General features: G+C 41.5%; 1 protein-coding gene across 2 annotated transcripts in view; it reads right to left on the reverse strand.

Annotated features, from left to right (window-relative positions):
* Nucleotides 1-24,517, reverse strand: part of LOC120860803 (catenin alpha-2-like) — a 1,410,064-nt gene that overhangs the window by 380,589 nt on the left and 1,004,958 nt on the right. The gene's annotated exons all lie outside the window — the stretch shown is intronic.

Here is a 24,517-nt window from a genome sequence, read left to right on the forward strand (position 1 = left end):
AATTTAAAGAAAAAATGATGAGGAAAAAAATATCCAAAAACACTTTAAGAACCACATAGTTAGAATAGCAAGCAACCTCGAAGATCAGAAGTGGAAACTGAGGTTAAGGGACTCATCCAACTGGTTTGGGACCAAAATGGATTGTAACATTTAATTGGCAAATTCTTCCTTACTGAAACAAACCCATCCTTCTTTCTGAAGCTCGACGTTCTGCATACCTACAGCATCCAAGTCAGGTGACCCATCCTTTCTAACCAATTCTTCAGTCCAGAGTGAATTCTCCTGCTTCTGGAAACATGGGTGTTTAATATTTGAATCCCTCACTTAGCAATGAAAATAGACTGCTTTTTATTCATTTATTCATTTGACAAATATTTAATGAACACATTTTTGATAACTTGCATTCTTCCAGATGAAACATCTAAGACCTGTTTTCATTAAGCTTATATTTTAATGGGAGATAGGGAGAAATGTACATAAATAGGAAAATATCTAATAGTAGTAGGTGCCATGGCAGATTAAAACAGGGTGGTATGAAAATGATCTGGTACCTTTTTTAGATTGGGTGTCAAGAAGACTTCTCAGAGAAAGCCTGCTAAGTGGGGAGTTGAATGACAAGGACATGGCTCTTCCTAAAACAGTGCAGATTGGCATTTGGGGGAAAAAATCAAAGGAAGAAGTGAGGCTGAAATAAAGTCAACAAGGGGGATAGTGATGAAAGATGAGGTGAGGGAGGTAAGCAAGATGCAGCTGATTGGGGGCATCGAGGTCATGCTGAGAAATGGAGATTTTATTCTAAGCCTTCTGGGAAACTAAGCAAGGAATTGAGCTCTCTTTTCTTGTAAGTCAGTCTTCCTGACCTCCACAGGTTAACATCTTACTTTTAAAATTATTTAAAAAATTTCTCATGACTCCTAGGCAGCCCAAACCTTTGTACACATAAGGCTCTTTAATTAACAGCTGCTGATTGATCAACTGATTGGCTGTGGTGAGAGCTAAGCTGCATCAATTGTGTCTGATTCTTTGGGATCCCATGGACTGTAGCCCGCAGGCTCCTCTGCCCATGGGATTTTCCAGGCAAGAATACTGGGGTGGATTGCCATGCTCCAGGGGTCTTCCCAACCCAGGGATGGAACCCAGGTCTCCTGCATTGCAGGTGGATTCTTACCTACTGAGTCACCAAGGAAGCCCCAACAGGTTGGCTATTAACATGAAATCTTTAAATCAGTTAATATTTTAAGTAGATGCTTTGCCCCTGGAGCGGTCAGAGGTCAGGATGATTGCAGTCCTCAACTTCAAATTCACAGGAAGGCTGAGGAAGTGAGCTCAGCATGGAGGCAGCTGCCTTCAGACACAGCCTATGACTCGAAGCCCAGACATGTGACAATGCCTCACACTGCTCTGAGCAGCTCGGAATGAAGGGAGCATCTTTGTGGACTCCTCCAGAGCAAAGCAAATTCTTTAACTTTGAAAAGAGGTTCTCACTAGGTCTTTGTATTCATATGTCACACAGCTATAACTGAAACTCTGCAACAGGTAAATCTAACAATTCATGGTGATCATGCTTAAAAGAGTATCTTTGTGTGAGACAGCAGTCTGAATAGTCAGAGGGAATTAATTCAGAGAATTATTATAATAATTAATAATAACTAATTATTCCATATTTTCTTTTTTTTTAATTTATTTATTTATTTTTAATTTTTACTTTACAATTCTGTATTGGTTTTGGCATAGATTGACATGAATCCACCACAGGTGTACATGCGTTCCCAAACATGAGCCCCCCTCCCACCCCCCTCCCCACAACATCTCTCTGGGTCATCCCCGCGCGTCAGCCCCAGGCGTGTCATATCCTGCATCAGACATAGACTGGCAATTCGTTTCTTACATGATATTATACATGTTTCAATGCCATTCTCCCAAATCATCACACCCTCTCCCTCTCCCTCTGAGTCCAAAAGTCCGCTATACACATCTGTGTCTTTTTTGCTGTCCTGCATACAGGGTCATCATTGCCATCTTCCTAAATTCCATATATATGTGTTAGTATACTGTATTGGTGTTTTTCTTTCTGGCTCACTTCACTCTGTATAATCGGCTCCAGTTTCATCCATCTCATCAGAACTGATTCAAATGTATTCTTTTTAATTCTCTTTTAATACATGCCCCATATTTATATGCCTTTCTTTTGACTGGAGAGTCATCTTTAGTTGCAGCTTTAAGGGAAGCAAGTATAATAAAGAGGACATTAAATATTCTGAAAACTAGTCTGCTTCTCATGTTAGCTGAGAGTAACCTGATTTATTTTTCACCCTGAGCTCTACGAAAGGCAAACCTCAAGCAATTAGCAAAAGAAAAAAAGAAAAGGAAAAAAAAAAAAAAACAGTGGGGGGGGGGGGGGGGGATCATTCTCCTTCTACCTGGCCACTTGTGGTCTAAAGAGGTCCTCTAAGCTATGATGGGAGGAATCTGTGCCTTGGAAACCCAGGTAGATGTCAGCATCTTTTTAATCCTATGTGATATGTGGGAGTGCTAAGAAGTATATATATAAATTCACTAATAGAAAAGAAAAAGAAAGAAGGAAGAGAGTGAAAGAAGGAAGGGAAGAAGGGAGGGAGGAAAGAAAAGAACTGTCAGGTGTGGAGAACTGCAAGAGAGAAGTCACTGATAGGAGACCACCAACGCTACATGGAGGCAGAGAGCCTTACCTTCTAAGCTTGTAGGAAAGTGTCTGGCACACAAGGAGGTGGGGTGTGGGGTTAGAGGAGTGAGAAAGAGAAACGTGGGAGGAAGGGAGGGAGAGAGGGAGGGGGTGGGGAGAAGAGCGTGGGGAGAGAAAAGAATTGAATTTGAGAGACAGCAGGCAAGCCAGAGGAAAGAGAAACAAGACGAAAAGTTAGAAATGAAAAGACAGAGACGAGATCTAGGCAATTATTCCCCAAATTTCCTGAGATTCAACCTGAGGCGATCTGCCTCTAGCTGCAGATTCCCAGGCCGCATACCGGCTCCACTACAGCAGAAACTGGGGGTGGAGATGGATCGGAGCTCCGGAATCTAATAAAAGTCAAACCCAAACACTACACAGGAGACGATGAAGTGCAGGTAGATCTGGGAACATGCTAAGGAGACGGGAGAAAGATGCGGCCCTAACGCAGTAGCGGGACGGCACCCACTTGTCATCTTCAAGAACCAAAGTTTTCCACCTGTTAGGAGTGGTCCCCAGCTTCGCCTGTCACCTCATGACGTGCTCTTAAATGGCGTTTGCAAGGGCAGGCGGCTGAGCACGAGGATAACGACATAGGAATTGGTATTATCCTTCGCCGGTTGCAGTTGCCTCAGGCGGGGAAGCAGCCCTGGCTCCCCCGCCCGCGCTGGGATCGCCAGGGGGCCCCGGGTGCTTGTGGAGTTTGGACACTGATTGGCACCAAGTGGTGAGAGAATCTCCCACTTGCGGGAGGAACTAGCGAAAGTGACTCGGTCTTGGAAAACTGACCAGCGGCAGTGGCAAGCCATCTAGCCTGACACGCATTTCCGATCGTCATGGTAACGCGCTCAGCGGCCGGGATGCTGCGGGGGAAGCGCGGCTGCGCGGGGACCCGGCAGGCGCGTGGGGCCACCGCCCCCTCTGCGCTGCGCGCGCGGCGCCTGGAGCCGCCGGAGCCTGGGGGTGGCAGAGCCCGGCGGGGAGCGCCGCTGCCCAGGCAAGGGAACAATTGCCTCTCGCGATGCTGGCGACGTGGGCCCGGATTGTGTGTTACTATGACAATGGTAAATAGGTTCACTGGCTTTCAGAGAAGTGGCTACGTGCGGTGTGAGCTGCAGAAGACACAGTCTCCCTCCAGTTCCAGAACACACGTACCCATTCATGGGTGTGTTTTCACAAAGCAGAAAATGAGGGGCTTAGGGAAGAACACTTACTTTTAGTCACTGGGCATTTTCCTGACAGTGACCTGCGCTGAGTTTGACTTAGTAGCTACAACTATTTTTTTAAGCCTGGTACTAGAAAGAAGAGAATGAAGCTTGCTTCTCAGATGATAATTACTTCGCCGGGGAGGTGGGGTTGAGGGGAGTTGGGGGAGTGGGGGATAAATTAAGTGTTTTGATAAAGTGGTTCTGTGAAATTCTACACATACTAGGAATGCCTCAAACATCACGTTTAAAAAAGACGACCACATATGAAATCGTGATTAGTTCTGTTGCTGCTTCCAAGTGGAATATCCTATCTTCTCTGAAACCTGTTAACACCTTTCAAAAAAGTAAACTAGAAAATGCAGAGCAGTCAGAAGAGCTAAAGCTTTTCCCAGAGTATAGATTACCTACAGTGTCAGAGCCAGTCTGTGAAACGTGTTTGCAGAAATAAGATATTGATTAACTACAGTCATAGTAAACACGGAACTTACATTAATATTACCCACCACTGGTGATTTTGCATTTTATCATTCATCAGAGCCTACCAGTGCATGTATACTACACATTCATAAGCAATAAAATCTGCCACAGTTATCAGGATTTAGAATATATAGCCTTCTATATTTAGAAAAGACAGATTTTTTAAAAGTCCACTATCATACGCAGAGGATGAGATGGTTTGACAGTATCACCGATCCACTCAATGGACGCGAATTTGAGCAAACTCCGGGAGATAGTGGAGGACAGAGGAGCTTGGCATGCTGCAGTCCATGAGGTTGCAAAGAGTTAGACACAACTTAGCGACTGAACAACAATTATATGCTTTAAAAAAATAGATAAAGTCCACAGCTATCCTTGGTTGCAGTTTATCTGCATAAATTTAACAGATTCATTATATACCACAAATTATTTTAAATATGCTATTCAGTAAAGAAACATGGTCAAGAGATATATATCACTGGTTGGTTCTAAAATACTTCTTCCACTTCATCTCTACATGCACTTTCCCCAGCATCTGTATTTTATCCCATTCATACTTCCCGGGGAGTATTTCTGTTCCCACCAGCCAAACTGCCTCCAAGACCTCCTCACCTCCAGTCATGCCTGGAGAATCATCTTAATATGTCTTCTCTTGTGCCATCTCTCCTGCTCCTCTACCACATGGAATCACCAAACTCTTTCTATTCAAGTCACCTTTTCTTGTTTGAGAGTCCTTTCCATTCTATTTTAACCATGGTAAATATTTACTTGGTAGGTTTTCAAATTTTTCCATATTATATCAGTTTTGGACTTATATTGTTTACTTTATTCATTTTTATATGTGAGCATGTCAAAGAATCTACCATGCTAAATTTATCTTTATATCTGCCACAGTGGCTGACACATAAAAAAATGAATGAATGAATAAATGAATGAATATTGATGTTGGCACATTCCGGCTGCTTTAACTGCTTAGAGGAATTCCTGTGGTTATTCTCACCTTCTCCCTCAAAGATATCACCTTCCTAATGGAATGAAATGTGGAGACGTGGTTTGGATCCTGATTCAAACAAATCTACTTCAAAAAAAAAAAAGAAAGAAAGAAAATTTGAAGGATAATGGGAGATACCTGAATATGGACTGTGTATCAGTAATTTTAAGGAATTACATTTGCAAAGTATTTTGCAATCATTTGCAAAGGTGTGATAATGGTATTATGATTATTTAAAAGCTTATTTTTGAGATATATACTAAAAATGTTGAGGAGTAAAAGGTTACCAGATATGTGATTTACTTTAAAATACAAATGATAATGCAACAGTGGCAAGACATTAATAATTGTTAAGTTCATTGTGAATAATTAAGTCTAATCAAGTAATTTTTTGGCTGCCTCTCTTCATACCACACTTGATAAAAAATAAAATATTAATAATAATAATGAAAGTAAGGCCTATACCTCCACATGGCAATTATCTGGGAGTGACTTTCGAATAGTCTGTCTGTTCCTTACTTAACTACCCTGTAAGGCAAGCAGCTGACTGTATCACAATTCACAGAAGGTAAATCATGGTTCAGCACTAGAGGTAGGTACCAGGGCTGCAGGAATCCAAGGAAGAAAACAGCCAGTAAACTTCAGAACACTAAAGCTTTCTTCTACTCTAAAACATCTCCCACTCTGTTGGGAAATAGCCCATTGCCCAAGAAGGAAATGATAACTGCTGAATGCTAGAAAAATGACAAAAATAATGAAAATGCCTCCCAGGTACAGAATGAGACTCTAAAACTAATAATATATGTATGGGTAAGTTTATTTTTAAAAGCTGTTCCATAAAACAAGAACAGTAATCCCATTACTGAAGAGGAAGAAACTCAGGTCCTGATAGTGTATACATCTATCCTTGGGCTGTTTAAAAATTATTAAATGGATGAAAAATAATCCCCAAGATTAAGACAGTAGCTAAATCTCAGAATCAAAGCACAATCATTCCCTGACATTCTGACTATTACTTTAACATGCGATTTGTCCCTTATCTGTTCCTAAAACAGTGGGATGGAAAACCTTGCCTCATTTCTTACCAGCAGGCTACAGGAAGAGGAACACTCCCTGCTGCAGAAAAGAACCAGTTCAGGAGTTGTTGTCTTTTTACAGAACATCAAAAATTTCTAGAAGGCTTTTAAAATATGTTTCATTTTAACCCTCCTGACACCACTGCAGTTAGGTGGGTGGTAAATGCCATGTAGTTTACTTCATACATCAAAAATGCTTATGAGAGCTGAGATGATGTTCTAGGTGGCAATGGAAATAGAGTAGACAGAATTCTGGAACTGGAGACCCAAATACAGTCTTACTATATCCACATCACCAAAGTCACAAGGTATTGCTTTTCTTTTTTGGCCTTCAGGGATTCTGGAAGAGCAAAACCATCAAAGTAAAAAGTCGTTTGCTTTCCACATGGGTTGAATAATATCCTGAGCGGTACACTTGGATCTCAAAAAGATTTCTGAAGCCTTTGCAATGTTCATAACAATTATGGAAGAGATGTACTATTCACTATATTATATAATGAAACAAACTTTGGGCTCAAAGAGCTGTGGCAAGTTTGGCAATATGCCCATTTCATTTTGTGAAGCAACTATTTAGTTGTTTAAAACAAAAACAACAGTAAAATGGTTGGTATCCATTAGCTCTTGTTAGGCAATTATACTGAAAGAAAGTAACTGAATTCTATTAAAAATATTTCAAATTTGTAAAATCCTCCAAACACCATTTATATTGAAATCAAGAAGACAATATTAAATTCTTTCAGAGAATTACCTGTCTTTAAAATGAGTGCTTCTTATACAGGGTTATTACTACTTGAACAGAGTTAACCTATGCATGTGGTCAAAGGAACTCAAGATGACTGTTTAGAGAAGGCTACCATCTGCAATGGGATTTCCTGGTGGGTCAAACAGTAGAGTCTGCCTGCAATGCAGGAGACTGGGGTTCAATTCCTGGGTCAGGAAGATCCCCTGGAGAAGAAAATGGCAACCCACTCCAATATTCTTGCCTGGAAAATCCCATGAATGGAGGAGCCTGGCAGGCTACATTCCATGGGGTCGCAAAGAGTCTGATACAACTGAGCAACTTCACTTTCACCATCTGCAGTAGGGTTTGATGACAGATGGGCTTTCCCCTTTGACATCAGCTCCCAAAGCATAGCACCAAACTCTTAACATCCTACCTTCCTTAAATCACCAGTTATGAACTGGTGATTCGACAAACATCCATCAACATCTCTTCCAGGACCATTCTGAACTGCTAATGTTGAATGTCCAGTGTAAGATGCAGTGACCCAATAAGGTAGAAACAGGTATATCTCTTGTTCTACAGACTGAAAAAGAATCCTTGCCTAGCTGAAGATGCTGTTGTGACTGTTTTTGTATTTACTCTGTTTCAGTCTATAAGCGGGGGGCAAATTTGCTTTCCAGTTAGAAGACCACCCACCACATAAACAGGTTAGAAGTAAAAGCCTCTGAAATAAACTATCAACACCTTTATATTGAGTGTCACCTTCACTTTCCAGCCCTTGTTATGTACTGTAGAATTTACTGATTTATGAATGTCAAGAGTTGAAAGGGATCTTAGAAATCCTCCCTCCATTCTGTATATCCAGAAGAAAATCTGCATATACCCTAAAATCATAGTGCTTCAATTCAGTTTAGTTCAGTCACTCAGTTGTGTCTGCTTCTTTGCGACCCCATGAACTGAAGCACTTTAGGCCTCCCTGTCCATCACCAACACCCAGAGTCCACCCAAACCCATGTCCACTGAGTCAGTGATGCCATTCAACCATCTCATCCTCTGTCATCCCCTTCTCCTCCTGTCCTCAATCTTTCCCAGCATCAGGGGCTTTTCAAATGAGTCAGCTCTTTGCATCAGGTGGCCAAAGTACTGGAGTTTCAGCTTCAACATCAGTCCTTCCAATGAACACCCAGGACTGATCTTTAGGATAGACTGGTTGGATCTCCTTGCAGTCCAAGGGACTCTCAAGAGTCTTCTCCAACACCACAGTTCAAAACCATCAATTCTTCGGCGCTCACCTTTCTTTATAGTCCAGCTCTCACATCCACACACGAACACTGGAAAAACCATAGCCTTGACTAGACAGACCTTTGTTGGCAAAGTAATGTCTCTGTTTTTTAATATGCTGTCTAAGTTGGTCATGACTTTCCTTCCAAGGAGTAAGCATCTTTTAACTTCATGGATGTAGTCACCATCAGCAGTGATTCTGGAGCCCAGAAAAATAGCCACTGTTTCCCCATCTAGATTACAGTGCTAGTAAGTGACAAATCTAGAATTTAAACATGAATATTCCAACTCTGTGATCCGGACACACCACTAAACCAGAAATATAATCTGGAGTTTGCTTTTGAGAAATTTCCATTTAGGCAATGTGGAAAAAAAAATAGAGAAGGGGACTTAGAAACAACTAGAGGGCAATTTTAGACAGCATTTAACAGAGCACTTAGTTTTTAGATGAGTCATAATTCAAAGAAAGGAGGAATTAATGTGGACTTCTGGAACTGATTCCCCAATAAGAATGATAACTTCAAAGAATAAAGTATTATCCAGAATATTTTCTACATCCTCATACTTAGCACAGTTAATGAAACAGAGTAAGTGCTGACAAAACATGGCTTTTGAATGCCTGGGTGGTGATATAGATTTGTGGTTGGAAAAGTGAATAGTATGGCGAATAAGAGCCCATATAAACGAAGTGGGATTTAATAGGGGTTAGAATAAGAGGGGTCTGGAGAAGGAAATGGCAACCCACTCCAGTATTCTTGCCTGGATAATCCCGTGGACAGAGGAGCCTAGTGGGCTGCTATCCATGGGGTTGCACAGAGTCGGAAAGGACTGAAGCGACTTAGCATGCATGGATGCATTGGAGGAGGAAACGGTAACCCACTCCAGTATGCTTGCCTGGAGAATCCCAGGGACAGAGGAGCCTGGTTGGCTGCCGTCCATGGGGTCGCACAGAGTCGGACACGACTGAAGCGACTTAGCAGCAGCAGCAGCAGCAGAATAAGAAGGACAGTGCAGAAACAATATAATATTGGAATGAGTATTATTTACTTGAAGGATGCTGAAAAACAGCCTACTTAAGCCAAAGACACTTACTAGGAAGTAGCAGATGATGAATTTAGACACTCCATCTCAGCATCACAAAGATGAACATCACCTATTCTCATGACTTCACTGGATTATGTTTAGACTGGTGGTGTAAGTGTAGGGAGAGTTTGAGAAACTTGTTAATGAATCCAGACTCCCACATACAAAATGAGATTTCTGAATGTGTGTGGTTGGTATCCTGTTCCGTTCTTTGTCTACGCAAATAGCAACAGATGGTTGGAAGGGGCTGGGAGGAGTGGGGTAATCTCGGAGGCAAGTTTAAATTGTCCCCGCTTCTCTTTTGCTGGATCTGCTCTGGATGAACCTTAGGGGAGAAGGAATATTGTACAAGAATCCAGTTTGGGTTTTACGTTGCCAAAAGGCTGGTGGCTCAGTCGGTAAAGAATCCACCTGTAATGCAAGAGACCTGGGTTCGATCCCTGGGCTGGTAAGATTCCCAGGAGGGGAATGGCTACCCACTCCAGTATTCTTGCCTGAAAAATCTCATAGACAGAGGAATCTGGCGGGCTACAGCCCATGAGGTCACAAAGAGTCAGACGTGACTGAGTGACTAAACCACTACCACTGTCCAGTCTTACTTGCCCCATACATGGATCTAGGGAATGCAGAAAAATCTCTTTTATCACCAGCCCCAACTGTGTTAAGGCAAGTGGCTTAGGTTTTCGATATCTTGATTTCCAGGTATTCCAAAAAAGTGGTAGAATACCATAGAACTTTAAGGCATAAATTGACTTAATATGTTAAAGTGCTTTACTTTAGTTCCTGAGATATCACTCTATAAGGTTTGAAATAGAGCTGATTGTGAAGATTTATCAAAAGATACAATGACCCTTTAAGGAAATGTATCTTGTGTCCAGCACCGTCCTTGTGTGTCTTCAGTCCTATCACATGGGATCCAGCATGTTAGCTGTTTCACAGGTTCATGGACAAAGGATTGTTTGGGCCTTAGGGCCTTGGCACTTGCTGTTCCTTCTCCGTGGAATACTCATCTTCTGGAGCTTTAACAGGATGCCTTCTTCTCATTATTCAAGTTTCAACTCAAATATCACCTCCTCAAGGAAGCATTGCCTAACCTTAGATAAGGTAGGTCTTTTCCCTCAAATTTTCTATTCCACAGGTTTCTATGTTAACTTTCCCTAGCTTTTCAGGAGGTAAAAGTTATCTTCTATGTCTGTTTGCTTACGAAATTACTGAGACTTATTCACAGACTAAGATATGCCTGCATATAGTAACTGCTCAACAGGTATTTCTTAAGTCCTGACTGGTAGACTGATTGACTGACAAGAACAGGGCATAAATGTTGAAAGCATAAATGTTGAAAACAGTACTAGCTATAGCTTCAAAAAAGAAGTTACCTTCTTCCAAAAAGAGTAAATAACCAGAGTAAATTTCATATAGAATGACAGCACTAAGCTTTAATGCAAAAATTTTCTCTTTCTTTGCTGTTCAGCCTTGAGGTGAAAGGCAAACTAAAGGAGTGTGTTGGTTACTGTAACCAGATTCCTTCACTTTAAGTCAAAAGTTGAGAAAGGTTCTGGGCCCTTTAGATGCCCATGTCTGTCCTCAGCCTGGTGAAATAAACTTGTCAAAAGCTTAGCCTCTCCTACCTACTCCTTCGCCTCCCTTCTGGGGTCTGAAATGAAGGGAATTCACCAAACTACAGTTATGCTTGATTTTCTAAAATTTAGACCAGTGACCTGCACATGCCAGATGCTTAATAAGTTCTACTGGTCTTATTAGTTGCATAATGGCCAAATAGTACCTAAAGACTTGGATGTTTTCTAGAGATATTTAACTTGTGGTCTTAAGATTGGGTCATCAATTTTTCAGCCTTCAGAAAACCAAAGTCCAGTTAAGCAACTGCTCAGGAATATAAAAGGTTGGTTCATATGCCTAGCTATTTCTACATTAAAAATTGTTCTAAAATCTAAATGGTTCTTCCTAGTTAAATACAATATTCTTTAATATTTATGTACTATTATTTTAATTTTAAATTTCTATTTTTATAGTCAGAGGACAATTGAGCAGAAAAATACCCTCTCTCTCTTGCTCTCTCTCTCTCTAGCTATTCATGCTGTGAAGCAACCTGTTTTACTGTTTAAACCTGTGTTTGTTCTGTTTCAATTGTGCAGAGGAAACAGTTCTGGCACCTTGAAAAATCAAAGATCTATCACTCAACAGGAGAGCACAGCAACCTACAAAAGGGAATTATGAGGAATAGAGAAAAGATACAGAGTTTCTAAAACCTCACTGGGCTTATGAATCACCTGGGGATCATGTTAAAATGGAGATTCTGATTCAAGTCTATCATAGGTGGAGTCTGAGAGTCTGCATTTCTAATAAGCTTTAGGTGATGCTTGTGCTGCTGGTCCTTAGTGTTTAAGGATGATGTCTGTTTGGGTCGTGTGGCCTGAGAAACAAAAATCACTTTAGAGCAGTTAGTACCTACAGTTATAGTAATTTCGTTTAGTCACTAAGTAGTGTCCGACTTTTTTGTGACCCCATGAACTGCAGCCCACCATCTCCTCTGTCTATGGGATTTCCCAGGCAAGAATACTTGGAGTGAGTTGTCTTTTCCTTCTCCAGGAGATCTTCCCAACCCAGGGATTGAATCCACGTCTCCTTCATTGGCAGGTGGATTCTTTCCCACTGAGCCACCAGGGAAGCCCATAGTAACATTAAGCATGTACTATTTTATTTAACCTGCAAAAATGACCACAAATACTTCTCTATCCATGCAGAGATTTGGCCTCTTCCTCCTGTCCTTGAGTTAGGATGACCACGTGACTAGCTTTGGCCAAGAGACTACAGCAACTGGCTGGAAGCTGAGACCTGAAAAGCACGTGTGCACTGGGACTTGCACTCTCTGCTGCTCTTAGAAGCATTCAATCACTGTGCCGTGTGCCCAAGCTACCCTGCCAGAGAATGAAAGGCCACATGCAAGAGAAATGAGGCGCCAGCCAACAGCTGGCCAACCACTGTTCCTTGAGGAAAGCCTTCCAAGTTATCTGGTTTCCAGGTAATTCTCCACTTAACCACAGACATCTGAGTGAGCACAGGCTGCTTTATACAAATCTCCAGACATAACATGCAGGACCATAACCTAAATGCCTGTTGTATTAAGCACTACGGTTTTGGTTTGTCTGTTTGCTTTGTTCTGCCTTTTTTTTTTTTTTTTCTTCTGTAGCCTCTAAAATATGCACTGCGGCGCAGGAGCGGCTAGTGGTGGTTGGGCGGCGCAGGAGCTGTGAGCAGCAGAGAGGAGATACCCCACGTCCAAGGTCAGGAGCAGTGGCTATGCTAGAGCAGCCATGAAGAGATGTCCAAGGTAAGAGAAACCCAAGGAAGATGGTAGCCACTGAGAGAGGGCATCAGAGGGCAGACAGACTGAAACCACAATCACAGAAAACTAGCCAATCTGATCATATGGACCACAGCCTTGTTTAACTCAATGAAACTAGGCCATGCCATGTGGGGGCACCCAAGACAGGCAGGTGATGTTGGAGAGGACTGACAGAATGTGGTCCACTGGAGAAGGGAATGGCAAACCACCTCAGCATTCTTGCCTTCAGAGCCCCATGAACAGTATGAAAAAGGCAAAATGATAGGATACTGAAAGAGGAACTCCCCAGGTTGGTAGGTGCCCAGTATGCTACAGGAGATCAGTGGAAAAATAATTCCAGAAAGAATGAAGGGACAGAGCCAAATCAAAAACAACACCCAGTTGTGATGTGACTGGTGATAGAAGCAAGGTCCGATGCTGTAAAGAGCAATATTGCATAGGAACCTGTAATGTTAGGTCCATTAATCAAGGCAAATTGGAAATGGTCAAACAGGAGATGGCAAGACTGAACATTGACATTCTAGGAATTAGTGAACTAAAATGGACTGGATGGGTGAATTTAACTAAGATGACCATTATATTTACTATTGTGGGCAGGAATCCCTTAGAAGAAATGGAGTAGCCATCATAGCCAACAAAAGAGTCTGAAATGCAGTACTTGGATGCAATCTCAAAAACAACAGAATGATCTCTGTTCGTCTCCAAGGCAAACCATTCAATATCATGGTAATCCAAGTCTATGCCTTGACCAGTAATGCTGAAGAAGCTGAAGTTGAACAGCTCTATGAACATCTACAAGACTTTCTAGAACTAACACCCCAAAAAGATGTCCTTTTCATTATAGGGGACTGGAATGCAAAAGTAGGAAGTCAAGAAACACCTGGAGTAACAGGCAAATTTGGCCTTGGAGAACAGAATGAAGCAGGGCAAAGGCTAATAAGAGTTTTGCCAAGAGAAAGCACTGGTCATAGCAAACACCCTCTTCCAACAACACAAGAGAAGATGCTACAAATGAACATCACCAGTTGGCCAACACGAAATCATATTGATTATATTCTTTGCAGCCAAAGATGGAGAAGCTCTATACAGTCAGCAAAAACAAGACTGGAAGCAGACTGTGGCTCAGATCATGAACTCCTTATTGAAAAATTCACTTAAATTGAAGAAAGTGGGGAAAATCACTAAACCATTCACATATGACCTAAATCAAATCCCTTATGATTATACAGTGGAAGTGAGAAATAGATTTAAGGGACTAAATCTGATAGAGTACCTGATGAACTATGGAGAGAGGTTCATGCCATTGTACAGGAGACAGGGGATCAAGATCATCTTCAAGAAAAAGAAATGCAAAAAAGCAAAATGGTTGCCTGAGGAGGCCTTATAAATAGCTGTGAAAAGAAGAGAAGTGAAAAGCAAAGGAGAAAAGGAAAAATACACCTATTTGAATTCAGAGTTCCAAAGAATAGCAAGGAGAGATAAAAAAGCCTTCCTCAGCGATCAGTGCAAAGAAATAGAGGAAAATAATAGAAGATATCTTCAACAAAATTAGAGATACCAAGAGAACAAAGATGGGCTCAATAAAGGACAGAAATGGTATGGACCTAACAGAAGCAGAAGATATTAAGAAGAGGTGGCAAGAATACACAGAAGAACTGTACAAAAAAGATCTTCATGACCCAGATAATCATGATGGTGTGACCACTCACCTAGAGTCAGACATCCTGGAATGTTAAGTCAAGTGGCCCTTAGGAAGCATCACTACAAACAAAGCTAGTGGAGGTGATGGAATCCCAGTTGAGCTATTGCAAATCCTAGAAGATGATGCTGTGAAAGTGCTGCACTCAATATGCCAGCAAATTTGCAAAACTCAGCAGTGGCCACAGGACTGGAAAAGGTCAGTTTTCATCCCAATCCCAAAGAAAGGCAATGCCAAAGAATGCTCAAACTACTGCACAATTGCAGTCATCTCATATGCTAGTAAAGTAATGCTCAAAATTCTCCAGTCCAGGGTTCAGCAATACGTGAACTGTGAACTTCCAGGTATTCAAGCTGGTTTTAGAAAAGGCAGAAGAACCAGAGATCAAATTGCCAACATCTGCTGGATCATTGAAGAAGCAAGAAAGTTTCAGAAAAAAAAAACCATCTATTTCTGCTTTATTGACTATGCCAAACCCTTTGATGGTGTGGATCACAATAAACTGTGGAAAATTCTGAAAGAGATGGGAATACCAGATCACCTGACCTGCCCCTTGAGAAACCTATATGCATGCCAGGAAGCAACAGTTAGAACTGGACATGGAACAATAGACTGATTCCAAATAGGAAAAGGAGTACATCAAGGCTGTATATTGTCACTGTGCTTATTTAACTTATATGCAGAATATATCATGAGAAACGCTGGGTTCGATGAAGCACAAGCTGAAATCAAGATTGTTGGGAGAAACATCAATAACCTCAAATGTGCAGATGACACCACCCTTATGGCAGAAGATGAAGAAGAACTAAAGAACCTCTTGATGAAAGAAAAAGAGGAGAGGGAAAAAGTTGGCTTAAATCTCAACATTCAGAAAACTAAGATCATGGCATCTGGTCCTATCACTTCCTGGCAAATAGATGGGGAAACAGTGGAAACAGTGTCAGACTTTATCTTTTTGGGCTCCAAAATCACTGCAGATAGTGATTGCAGCCATGAAATTAAAAGACACTTACTCCTTGGAAGGAAAGTTATGACCAACCTAGACAGCATATCAAAAAGCAGAGACATTACTTTGCCAACAAAGGTCCATCTACTCAAGGCTATGGTTTTTCCAGTAGTCATGTGTGGAGGTGAGAGTTGGAATATAAGGAAAGCTGAGTGCAGAATTGATGCTTTTGAACTGTGGTATTCAAAAGTCTGAGAAGACTCTTGAGGGTCCCTTGGATTGCAAGGAGATCCAACCAGTCCATCCTAAATGAGATCAGTCCTGGGTGTTCATTGGAAGGTCTGATGTTGAAGCTGAAACTCCAATACTTTGGCTACCTGATGAGAAGAGCTGATTCATTTGAAAAGACCCTGATGCTGGGAAAGATTGAGGGCAGGAAGAGAAGGGGACAACAGAGGATGAGATGGTTGGATGGCATCACCGACTCAACGGACATGAGTTTGGGTAGGCTCCTTGAGTTGGTGATGGACAGTAAGGCCTGGCATGCTGCAGTTCGTGGGGTCACAAAGAGTTGGACATGACTGAGCGACTGAACTGAACTGACCTGATTTAAGGAGTGATAAGAGTTTAATTTAGAGGTGCAGACATTATTCCTGCTTATGACTCTTTTTCCCTCCTGTCTTCCTTCTTTTATAATTTTGTTCTCACATAATAGAAATGAATATAAGTAGTTACTGCAATAGAATTTGAATTATTTCTATTATTATATTTTTATTTTAATTATATCTATTATTTATATCTACTATGTTGAATACTTCTGTTTGGAAACTGGTTACTTGCTCAGGTCATGCAGCTTGTAAATGGCAGAATACTTCTCAGACTAGAGTCAAAAATTTTTAAAGTTCCTTGTAGTAAGCTATTCAGTGTCTCAGATTCTTCTGCTAAAACACAAATACAGAATTATATTCTGAAGGACTTGATCTCTAGCCATCACCTTATTTCATGTTTGAGAAGGTAATGCAAGGTCCATTTACAGAGAAATGATCTTAGGCTGATATGAGTTGCCAATGGCAAACCCACTTGGGCAAAGGACTCAAAGTCAGCCAGTCCTTGACCCAGAGTCCATAGACAGACAGCACTGGTTTTGCACTTCCTTGATGACTCAGATGGCAAAGAATCTGCCTGCAATTCAGGAGACCCGGGTTCCATCCCTGGATTGGGAAGATCCCCTGCAGAAAGGAATGGCAACCCTCTCCAGCATTCTTGGCTGGAGAATTTCACCGAGAGAGGAGCCTGGTGGACTGCAGCACATGGGGTGGCAAAGAGTTGGACATGATGGAGCAACTAGCATGATGTTACACTAAAAATGTCACGTTGCAGCTTTACGCATTGTTGGGTAGCCTCTCCCAATATTGGTGGTCCTTGACCATCTGGGCTCTTCTCAAAACCTGTCAAACTCCTCCACATTTTTCTTTTTCACAGTCAAGTGAGTTACTTATTACTCACAGCCTCAGGGCCATGCCTACTATTAGAAGTCATTCACTGTGGACTTGGGCAGTGTTCCTTACTTTGTTCCTCTTATTGATGTGCTCTCCAACTCTTCTGCTCCCTCCTATTCTTCCATGTTGAGAATCATCACTTTAAAAGAAGCTGTCCAAACTAGTATTGCATAAGCTGAATAAGGTCTACAATATCACCTGTTTATATAATGGAATTCTTAAAAATTAGAATTTGAAAGCCTTTAATCAAACTGTGCACTTGCAGATAGCACAGGCCATGTACTCCCCATCCACATTACCTCACCAGTCTGCAAAGACTTCTGCTTGTGCATTATGCGTGTGTACCCACTCAGTCATGTCTGACTCTTTGCAGCTTTGGATTATAGCCTGCCAGGTTCCTCTGTCCATGAGATTTTTCAGGGAAGAATACTGGAGTGGGATGCCATTTTCCTCCTCCAGGGGATCTTCTGGACCCAGGGATCAAACCTGCATCTTCTGTGTCTCTTGAATTGCAGGTGAATTCTTTACTCCCTGAGCCATAGAGGAAACTGTGCATCAGCTGCAATCTAGTCTTTCTCACTGAGGATTTGCGTCTACTGCCACCATGGTAACTATCAAGCATGTTTCAGGGATTCCTTGGATCCTTATGTCCAGATGTAACCTCTGTTCACATCTTTACTTGCTTACTCTTATTTATTTACCTATTTATTTATCGAGTCATGCCTTGCAGCTTGCAGGATCTTAGTTCCCCAACCAGGGATTGAACCCAAGCCCTGGACAGTGAGAATTCAGAGTCCTAATCACTGGACCACCACTGGAATTCCCTTTAACTACTTACTCTTAACTCTAAACATTGGAGTTTTATCTCACATCTTACTCTTCCTTATCTTCCATCTATCCTTAATCAATCCATTCACTTGAAGACATCTTTGTTTCTTGGAGAAATCGCCATGGAAAGGACTGTGGATTCTACTATAAAACCATGTTTGTGTTTGTACTGTCCTGTCCTGTCCATCTCTCATGTAATAAAGTCAGTCTTACACGATATCTCAGTGGGGCAGATATGGCAGCCTCTCAACTCCTCTCCCTGCTTTCAGTATCCTTTTTCCTGCTCTTCATGTTCAAGACAATCATCAGGATTTTGCTCCTTGGACCCACATTTTGGAAATCATAATCCTGATGGAAAGTCTTCTCAACCTGTCTCTAACACTCCAGTCTCATCTCTCCCCACTTCCCTCCCTGTCATCCTGTGCTCCAGACACTGTAAACATATCAGAAGCACCTAGAGCATTTTCACAGACTTTGCCAACTGGCTGGAGTAGCTTTCCTTCCTTCTGGTCAACCCTTCTCCTTTTCTCCCAGCTCCTCTGTCCTTGCTCAATTAGCTACAGAAATCTCTCCAACCACAGTTTCTGTTTACATCTCTGCCATAGCATGAATCACATTGCTTTGTTACCATCACCTCCACTCCAGATTCAAGAATACGCAAGGCAGGGACCACATTTTATCTAACTTTATCTCAACAGCTAAACCTCCATTTGACTTAAACTAACAAAAACAAATAAGAACAGCAGCAGCATTGATACTGAATTATTAAAAAGGCATTCTCAAGGTGCCTTGAAAGATTAAGAAGTGGTTCCAGAGAATGGGAGATGGCTGAATAAAGACATAAATGCATTCAACTGGCTAATTTACCACAGAAGGCTCACTGCTTACGGCTGATGAGGGATTTCCCGCATGAACTAGATGTATGAAATGCAGTCACATATAAATGGCATTAATCTGTATGACTTCAAAAGCTTGGACCTTCCTGTGTTAACAATGTGTGCCTATATATCAATGTAATATAAAGTTTTTTTATATTTAACTCAGATTCCCCAGGCTATTGATTAAGCAAGAATTCAAGCCAGTTAATAAACACACTTCAGCAAGAATCTCTAAAAAGCCAGCACTCTGCCAGATTGCACGAAGAGGAACGGGGGCACATTTATCAGTGCAACGTGGAAATCCTGTGTTCTTTATATATGGCTTCTCATAACTGATAGTCTTCCACACCTACAAGGGTAGATACTAGAGGGTTCTAAAAGCTGCAAGGGCAAAATTAGCAACATCTGGAAAATTCTATAAAACAAGATAATGAAATGTTAAGATGTATCACAGACAGAATTTACTACCGAATTAAATTGGTTCCATTATTTGTGGTGAGGAGAGGAGGTGAGACTTGTTAATATCAAGCAGAAGAACGGTAGTTGTCCAGTTATCCCCATAAATCCTTGGAGCCTTGGAGAGAGAAATCCTTGGGGCCTTGAGAGAAAAGAGATTTTTACACCAGCATCTTGTTACAGCATTTGAAATCCAAACTTTTAGAATCACTTCTTGGTATGGTGAGTGCCAAGGTAATGTCAAATACACCTGTCAGTTTACAATTAAATAAATGTTTCTGAACCTGCTCCAGCACATTGGTTTGATGTTACGTGCTCTGCTTATTTTCTCAGTCATGTCTGACTCTTTGCGACCCCATGGTCTGTAGCCTGCCAAGCTGCTCTGTCCATGGGGATTCTCCAGGCAAGAATACTGGAGTGGGTTGCCATGCCCTCCTCCAGGGGATCTTCTCAACCCAGGGATCGAACCCAGGTCTCTCATATTGCAGGCAGATTCTTTGTCATCTGAGCCACCAGGGAAGCCCAAGAATACTAGAGAGGGTATCCTATCCCTTCTCCAGGGGATCTTCCCAACCCAGGAATTGAACCGGGGGTCTCCTGCATTGCAGGTGGATTCTTTACCAGCTGAGCTACCAGGGAAGCCCAGATTTGATGTTATAGGATGTCCCAAATAAGTGGGTGAAGCCATGAAAAACAAGATTTTGCATGATTGAGATAATGTTTGTGAATCATAAACAACAGCGCAGAGTCTAGTTCATTTCACAAATGTATTTAAACACTCTAACTTCCACAGAGCATTGTAAGTAGCGTGCATTAAACTGTTTTCAGACATGAACACTTCTGTGGAAATAATCTGGGTCCCTAGTCACTTAATAGGATGTGGGAATGAAACCCTTGGAAGCTCCCAGAAGGAAAACTGAAGACCCCAAAACCCAAGGCTCCCTGTGCTTCTGCATAAAGGAGGGAGGAATGGGAATAGGAAGAAAGGATGGTTCCAAGTAACCAAGAACAGATTCCAACAAAGATCTTAGTGGGCACCCCAGCCAGATAAAGGAAAGGGAAACGAAAAGGCTTCTATTTGTGGTGGAGTGTGTGTGTGTGTGTGTGTGTGTGTGTGTGTGTATGTGTGTGTGTGTGTGTGGAGTATATAGAGGAAAACAATAAAGCAGCAAAAGAGATATTAAGAGATATTGAGATTGAAATATGTCCTTTCAGGAGGACAATCTGGCCTTAGGAATAGAAAGTTTTTTTTAAAGTCCACATCCTCTGAACCCAATCCTGAGGGCTTTACTCTTGTGACTTAATAACCCCTGGAAGGCTCCACCTCCATATAACACCACACTGGGGATTAGGTTTCAATACATGAATTTCAGGGGATATAAACCATCAGTCTTTACTAGCGTGTGAGATGAGTACAATTGTATGGTAGTTTGTGGATGTTTCGGCATTGCTTTTCTTTAGGATTGGAATGAAAACTGACCTTTTCCAGTCCTGTGGCCACTGCTGAGTTTTGCAAATTTGCTGGCATATTGGGTGCAGCACTTTCACAGCATCATCTTTTAGGATTTGAAATAGCTCCACTGGAATTCCATCACCTCCACTAGCTCTGTTCGTAGTGATGCTTTCTAAGGCCCACTTGACTTCACATTCCAGGATGTCTCTCTCTAGGTGAGTGATCACACCATTGTGATTATCTGGGTCGTGAAGCTCTTTTTTGTACAGTTCTTCTGTGTATTTTTGCCACCTCTTAATATCTTCTGCTTCTGTTAGGTCCATACCATTTCTGTCCTTTATTGAGCCCATTTTTGGATGAAATGTTCCCTTGGTATCTCTAATTTTCTTGAAGAGATCTCTAGTCTTTCCCATTCTGTTGTTTTCCTCTATTTCTTTGCATTGATTGCTGAGGAAGGCTTTCTTATCTCTCCTTGCTATTCTTTGGAACTCTGCATTCAGATGCTTTTATCTTTCCTTTTCTCCTTTGCTTTTCGCTTCTCTTCTTTTCACAGCTATTTGTAAGGCCTCCTCTGCTGAAACTGAAACTCCAATACTTTGGCCATCTCATGCGAAGAGTTGTCGCTGCTGCTGCTAAATCACTTCAGTCGTCTCATTGGAAAAGACCCTGATGCTGGGAGGGATTGGGGGCAAGGGGAGAAGGGGACGACAGAGGATAAGATGGCTGGACAGCATTACTGACTCGATGGACGTGAGTCTGAGTGAACTCCCAGAGTTGGTGATGGACAGGGAGGCCTGGCGTGCTGCAATTCACGGGGTTGAAAGAATCAGACATGACTGAGCGACTGAACTGATCTGAACTGAAATCATCAGTCTATTGTAGTGTATATATGATGATGTTATCCCAGTAAATTTATAATGGCTAAAAACCAGATGCTGCCTAACTGGTAAGAAAGAAGAGATGGATAAATTTATTAGAATGGTTTGCAGTTATTGAAGATGATCCTATCAATTGGTACTCTGGCTATGGGAAAATGTCAACAATGAAAAAATCAGTTACAAAGTAGTATGTATTGGCATAATGTTATTGTATTTTTAGAAAATATAAATACATATAAAATAGACCAATTCTAGAAGAATATGCCCTCAACAATTAACAGTTTATCTCCAGGTGGTTAAATTTTACGTGATAATCTTCATTTTAAATTTTATTTTTTTTGTCTTTTTTCCTTTTCTTCATTTTTTTATAATTAAAAAGTCAAACTTAAACATCCAAGAGAAATACATACAGACTGACAGTGATAAGAAAACAGGTGTAATATAAGCCAGGGATTGCATAAAACACATACAAGAGCTCTACAAATTGCCATGAAAAGAAGAGACATGAAAAGCAAAGGAGAAAAGGAAAGATATAAGCATCTGAATACAGAGTTCCAAAGAATAGCAAGGAGAGATAAGAAAGCCTTCCTCAGCAATCAATGCAAAGAAATAGAGGAAAACAACAGAATGGAAAAAGACTAGAGATCTCTTCAAGAAAATTAGACATACCAAGGGAACATTTCATGCAAAGATGGGCTTGATAAAGGACAGAAATGGCATCGACCTAACAGAAGCAGAAGATATTAAGAAGAGGTGGCAAGAATACACAGAAGAACTGTACAAAAAAGAGCTTCATGACCAAGATAATCACGATGGTGTGATCAGTCACTTAGAGCCAGACATCCTGGAATGTGAAGTCAAATGGGCCTTAGAAAACATCACTACAAACAAAGCTAATGGAGGTGATGGAATTTCAGTTGAGCTATTTCAAATCCTGAAAGATGATGCTGTGAAAGTGCTGCACTCAATATGCCAGCAAAATTGGAAAACTCAGCAGTGGCCACAGGACTAGAAAAGGTCAGTTTTCATTCCAATCCCAAAGAAAGGCAATTCCAAAGAATGCTCAAATTACCGCACAATTGCACTCATCTCACACACTAGTAAAGTAATGCTCAAAATTTTCCAAGCTAGGCTTCAGCAGTACGTGAACTGTGAACTTCCACGTGTTCAAGCTGGTTTTAGAACAGGCAGAGGAACCACAGATCAAATTGCCAACATCTGCTGGATCATGGAAAAAGCAAGAAAGTTCCAGAAAACACCTATTTCTGCTTTATTGACTATGCCAAAGACTTTGACTGTGTGGATCACAATAAACTGTGGAAAATTCTGAAAGAGATGGGAATATCGGACCACCTGACCTGCCTCTGGAGAAACCTATCTGCAGGTCAGGAAGCAACAGTTAGAACTAGACATGGAACAACAGCCTGGTTCCAAATAGGAAAAGGAGTCTATCAAGGCTGTATATTGTCACTGTGCTTATTTAACTTATATGCAGAGTACATCATGAGAAACGCTGGGCTGGAAGAAGCACAAGCTGGAATCAAGACTGCCCGGAGAAATATCAATAACCTTAGATATGCAGATGACACCACCCTTATGGCAGAAAGTGAAGAGGAACTAAAGAGCCTCTTGATGAAAGTGAAAGAGGAGAGTGAAAAAGTTGGCTTAAAGCTCAACATTCAGAAAACTAAGACCATGGCATCTGGTCCCATCACTTCATGGGAAATAGATGGGAAAACAGTGGAAACAGTGTCAGACTTTATTTTGGGGGGCCCCAAAATCACTGCAGATGGTGACTGCAGCCATGAAATTAAAAGACGCTTACTCCTCGGAAGGAAAGTTATGACCAGCCTAGATAGTATATTGAAAGGCAGAGATATAACTTTGCCAACAAAGGTCCATCTAGTCAAGGCTGTGGCTTTTCCAGCGGTCATGTATAGATGTGAGAGTTGGACTGTGAAGAAAGCTGAGCGCTGAAGGATTGATGCTTTTGAACTGTGGTGTTGGAGAAGACTCTTGAGAGTCCCTTGGACTGCAAGAAGATCCAACCAGTCCATTCTAAACGAGATCAGTCCTGGATGTTCATTGGAAGGACTTATGTTGAAGCTGAAACTCCAATACTTTGGCCACCTCATGCGAAGAATTGACTTATTGGAAAAGACCCTGATGCTGGGAGGGATTGGGGGAAGCAGGAGAAGGGGACAACAGAGGATGAGGTGGCTGGATGGCATCACCGACTCGATGGACATGAGTTTGAATGAACTCCCGGAGTTGGTGATGGACAGGGAGGCCTGGCATGCTTCGATTCATGGGGTCACAAAGAGTCAGACACGACTGAGCGACTGAACTGAACTGAACTGAACTGATACTTACTGCCACACGTGTGTGAGTATGTGAGTGTGTGAGTGTGTGTGTGTGTGTGCTGTCTTATCTGACTCTTTGCAACCCCATGGACTATAGCCCACTAGTCTCCTCTGTCCATGGAATTTTGCAAGCAAGAAGACTAGAGTAGGTTGCCATTTCCTACTCCAAAGGATCTTCCCAACCCAGGGATCAAACCTGCATCTCTTGCATTGGCAGGCAAATCTTTACCACTGTTCCATCTGGGAAGCAATCAACCTTTATTAAGAGCCCTACTAAGTGCTAAGTACTGAGATATACACAGACTTTGAATTCTGTGTTTGGAATTGAACAGAACAGAGAACAAGATTCAGAAAATGCAAGGTTTTTATATGAATTATACAACCAATCTTGGGCAATCGCTTAACATTTCTGACCCTTCAATTCCTCAGTTATAAAACTAGACATTAATGATATCTGGGTTACTTTTTCAGGTTAGAATGTGAATACTTCTAATAGAATGCTCTAATAGAATGCTTTTCAAAATTTAATTTTAACCTGGAGTTAATGGTAAAATGCAGATTTGATTCAACATATCTAGAAAGAAACCTAAGCTTCTGCCTTTATAACAT

The sequence above is a fragment of the Oryx dammah genome, unplaced genomic scaffold, assembly GCF_014754425.2.
Source record: "Oryx dammah isolate SB20612 unplaced genomic scaffold, SCBI_Odam_1.1 HiC_scaffold_11203, whole genome shotgun sequence".
Taxonomy (NCBI): Eukaryota; Metazoa; Chordata; class Mammalia; order Artiodactyla; family Bovidae; genus Oryx; species Oryx dammah.